We start from the raw sequence: 5,229 nt of genomic DNA, 5'->3' as shown, positions 1-5,229 counted from the left end.
TTGATGGGCAGCACAGTAGCACCAGTGGATAGCACACTGGCTTCACAGCGCCAGGGTCCCAGGTTCAATTCCCGCTTGGGTCACTGTCTGTGGGAGTCTGCACGTTCCCCCACCCAGTGTCTGCGTGGGTTTCCTCCGGGTGCTCCGGTTTCCTCCCACAGTCCAAAGACGTGCAGGTTAGGTGGATTGGCCGTACTAAATTGTCCCTTAGTGACCAAAAAGGTTAGATGGGGTTACGGGGAAAGGGTGGAAGTGAGGGCTTAAGTGGGTCGGTGCAGACTCGATGGGCCGAATGGCCTCCCTCTGCACTGTATGTTCTATGATTCAGGGTAAACCATTTCGGACAGAGATAAGGAGACATTTCTTCACACAAAGAGTGGCGAGCCTGTGGAATTCATCACCACGGGAAGTAGTTGAGGCTAAAACATTGAATCTATTCAAGAGGCGGCTGGATATGGCGCTTGGGGAGAATGGGATCAAAGGCTATGGGGAGAAAGCAGGATTGAGTTGGATGATCAGCCATGATCGGGATAATGGCGGAGCAGGCTCGAAGGGCCAGAGGCCTCCTCCTGTTCCTATCGTCTATGTATCTTTGTCTCGATGTTATAGGTCAGGTGAACTCCATAATATACTTTGGGGTTCTCTAAAGCCTGGCCCATAACAGGGACACGGATGGAAGAGAATCGGTATCCGCAGAGCTCAAAGGTGGGGCAGCGGGTTTAATTTGATAACTCTCTCAAATGGCGCCCTACTGCGCTTGGCGGCTTCTATGCGTCCGGATCGTCAGTTTGTCGAATTGTTCGCCGTGAGGGGATTTTCTGGACTGCCGAGCCGGACGATTGAACTCAATCAGTGGGAGCAGTTTGGGATTCACGAGGAGAGCACAGTATAGCCTCGGAACTGGCCACAGCCCAGGATTCACAACAGCCCTGACGAACTCAAACTGTCGCGCAGATTACAGCAATTAACATAGCTGGGGGGGGGGGGGGGGGGGGGGGGGGGGGATTCAGCCGCAACACTTCCACCAAGGCTGCCGCACCCGGCCGATTTTAATTTCCGCGCCGGCAGATTAAATTTGATGGCGGACGAAACCCCCGCGTCTTCACACCCGCCACGGAGCAAAATAAAAAATTCCCTCATCCGCGATGTAGCTCCCGAACTGAGAGGCTGGAACTGTCAGGGAAGGTTGGGCAGGCCGTGGGTTCCCTCCTTCCCGGAGAGAGAGAGAGAGAGAGAGAAGCCCTGAGGGGAGATGGGGAAGCAGTCGTGGGGGGGGGGGGATATCATTGAATCCCCACGGTGCAGAAGGAGGCCCATCTCGTGTTGCACCCCACACAGGCCCACTCCCCCGCCCTATCCCCGTAACCCCACCTCACCGGCACATCTTTGGACACTAAAGAGCAAATTATCACGCCCAACCCACCTCACCGGCACATCTTTGGACACTAAGGGCCAAATTATCACGCCCAATCCACCTAACCTGCACATCTTTGGACACTAAGGGACAATTTAGCACGGCCAATCCACCTAACCTGCACATCTTTGGACACTAAGGGACAATTTAGCACGGCCAATCCACCAAACCTGCACATCTTTGGACACTAAGGGACAATTTAGCACGCCAATCCACCTAACCTGCACATCTTTGGACGCTAAGGGACAATTTAGCACGGCCAATCCACCTAACCTGCACATCTTTGGACACGAAGGGGCAATTTAGCACGGCCAATCCACCTAACCTGCACATCTTTGGACACTAAGGGACAATTTAGCACGGCCAATCCACCTAACCTCACATCTTTGATAGATAACTTTGAAATGAGAAAAGGGGTTAATAATACGCAAGGAAGATGTATCCATTTGGGCAGGAGAACGAATGAGCCATCAGTATGCGGCACGGTGGCGCAGTGGTTAGCACTGCTGCCTCACGCCGCCGAGGACCCCGGTTCGATCCCGGCTCCGGGTCACCTGTCCCTGTGGGGTTTGCCCATTCTCCTCGTGTCTGCCTGGTCTCACCCCCCCCCCCCCCCGCCAACCCAATGGTGGATCAGCCGTGCTAAATTGCCCCTTAATTGGAGAAACAATAATATGCGCCGGTCGCTCACAAAACCAACTGGGGAATTCAGGAGAAACCTCCTTCCTCAGAGAGTGCCGGGAATGTGGAACTCGCACCCGCCTGGGCAGGAATTCTTGGGAAATCCCGTTGAGAAGCGGCGGGAGTGGGGGGGGGCCCTGCCGACAGCCAGCGGGGCGCCGCCGTGAAACACGCGGCTGAGGGGGACAAGAGGATCCTGCCCATGGGAATGGTTGAAGGGGAATGGTGCAGATACCTTTAAGGGAAGGAATGGGAGAGTTACGGCGATATGGCGAGATGGAGCCGTGACTGGTTCGATTCAGTGACCCCGTTAGGTTCCTGTAGGTAGTGCGTTCTTCTGCATTGTGATAGACACTGTGGCTTGACAATTGTTTTTAGCCCCTCCCCGCACCCTGGCTCATGAACGGTCATGGTCGGTATCTCCTTTGCCCCCTTGGTGGCTTCCGGCAGAGTTACGACATCGCCCGTGCAGTTAACAGGGGGCTGGGGAGGGATAACGGAGCGGAGGGACATTCCGGCATGCTGAGATGAAGCAGGAGGTGGCAGCGGTTCATTTGGAACATTAACCCCAGCGTCCCGAGGGAACCGGCCAATCATAGGCCGGTGAATTCGGCGTGACAATCGCATCCTTACTTTTCCCAGACCGTGGACGGGATTGTCCAGTTGTTCCGCCAGCGGAGGGATCATCCGGCCCCTGACCCGGTGGCGGAGAGCGAGTGCAAACAGAGGGGAAACCCCCGTTGACAGCGGCCAGCCAATCCCGCTGCCAGCCAATAGCAGGCCACCTTTGTAACAATATATACATTGTAAAAAGTTCATGTTAATACTTCTCACCACCAGATGGGGATAAAGAGCTGTCATATAACTATCATGTGACACCTGGGATAAGGTGTTAGGCGTGAGAGAGATTAGTTGTATAGTTGAGAGTTCTGTACTTAGAGATATCGCATAGTTTAGTTGGTAACCTGTTACCGAGGAATTTGTTTGAATCTTATTTAAGTAATGTTGTTAATTTACTTAGTTTGATGTTCTTCGTTCAACACTACGTATTCAAGACATCCTGACAAAGAAAACATAGAATATCACATGGTACCAGGGGTGGTTCCTAAGATAGTAGAGTAAGGTTTCGAGACAGAGGGAAAACCGCCATTGAGTCCGCCATTCAATCACGGCTGACATGTTCCTCATCTCCATTCTCCTACCTTCTCCACGTAACCCCTGGTCCCCTTTATTGATCAGGAACACCAGATTTGTGCTGTTACACAGATCACAGAATTGACAGTGCTGAAGGAGGCCATTCAGCCCATTGAGTCTGCACTGCCTATCGGAAAGAGCACCCTACATAAGCCCACCCCTCTACCCTGTCCCTGTAAGCCCACCTAACCTTTTTGGACACTAAGGGCACTTTAGATCATAGAATTTACAGTGCAGAAGGAGGCCATTCGGCCCATCGAGTCTGCACCGGCTCCTGGAAAGAGCACCCTACCCAAGGTTACACCTCCACCCTATCCCCATAACACAGTAACCCCACCCAACACTAAGGGCAATTTTGGACACTAAGGGACAATTTAGCAAGGCCAATCCACCTAACCTGCACATCTTTGGACTGTGGGAGGAAACCGGAGCACCTGGAGGAAACCCACGCACACACGGGGAGGATGTGCAGACTCCGCACAGACAGAGACCCAAGCCGGGAATCGAACCTGGGACCCTGGAGCTGGCCAATCCACCCAACGTGCACACTAGGGGAGGAAAGCGGAGCACCCGGAGGAAACCCACGCAGACACGCGGGGGGGGGGGGAGAACGTGCAGACTCCGCACAGACAGTGACCCAAGCCGGGGAATCGAACCCGGGACCCTGGAGCTGTGAAGCAACAGTGCTAACCACTGTGCTGCCGTGTTACCTACAGGGCTAAAGGCCAAGAGCTGGATTTAGAGAGAATAATTATTTCTTAGAACATCAGAACTAGGAGCAGGAGTCGGCAATTTAACTGCTCGAGCCTGCTCCACCGTTCAATACGATCGTGGCTGATCTCACCACGGCCTCAACTCCACCGTCCTGCCCGTTCTCCAAAACCCTTCAACCCATGACCGATTAAAAACCTGTCTGCCTCCTCCTTAACTTTACTCACTGTCCCAGCATCCACCGCACTCTGGGGTAGCGAATTCTACAGATTCACAACCCTTTGGGAGAAATCGTTTCTCCTCATCTCTGTGTAAAATGTGTTCCCTCTTATCCCGAGACTATGACATCTCGTTTTGGAATGGGCCACAAGAGGAAGCATCCGTTCCCCGTCTACTTCATCCATACCTTTTTTAGCATCAATATGAGATGTAGATTTAGATTTAGAACAGTACAGCACAGAACAGGCCCTTCGGCCCTCAATGTTGTGCCGAGCCATGATCACCCCACTCAAACCCACGTATCCACCCTATACCCGTAACCCAACAACTCCCCATTAACATTACTTTTTAGGACACTACGGGCAATTTAGCATGGCCAATCCACCTAACCCGCACATCTTTGGACTGTGGGAGGAAACCGGAGTACCCGGAGGAAACCCACGCACACACGGGGAGAACGTGCAGACTCCGCGCGGACAGTGACCCAGCCGGGAATCGAACCTGGGACCCTGGAGCTGTGAAGCATTGATGCTAACCACTGTGCTACCGTGCTGCCCAAAGATCAATATGAGCCTAAATTCCACATTTTACGAATTGAATTTGAATGCCACGAGCTGCCGTGGTGGGATTCGAACCGATTTCTCCAGCGCGTTAGGCTGGGGGGGCCCCCTCTGGATTACTAGCCCGGCGACGTTCCCACTCCCCCACTCTCTTCTTCCCCCCCCCCCCCCCCCCCCCCCCCCCCCCCCCCCCCCCGAAGCTTTCGTTGTCAGATCGCTTGCTTCTCACGTCTGGTTTTTTTTTGACGATCGGAAACGCCGCCGATCCGGCCCGGGGCAGGATTGGCGGCATTTTCCCAGCCCGGCATTTCCCCGCACGCCCCGTGTGATTTCGGCACGGGGTGGGGGGGGGGACCCACCCGCCCCTACGACCGTTCGTCTGCCCACCCCCTCCCACCCCCAGCGGAGTGGAGCAAGTCCCAGGCGGAAGAAAGCATTCGGACATCATTG

This window comes from Scyliorhinus canicula, chromosome 31 (genome assembly GCF_902713615.1).
Source record: "Scyliorhinus canicula chromosome 31, sScyCan1.1, whole genome shotgun sequence".
NCBI classification, from domain to species: domain Eukaryota; kingdom Metazoa; phylum Chordata; class Chondrichthyes; order Carcharhiniformes; family Scyliorhinidae; genus Scyliorhinus; species Scyliorhinus canicula.
Note: the sequence above shows the minus strand (reverse complement) of the source record.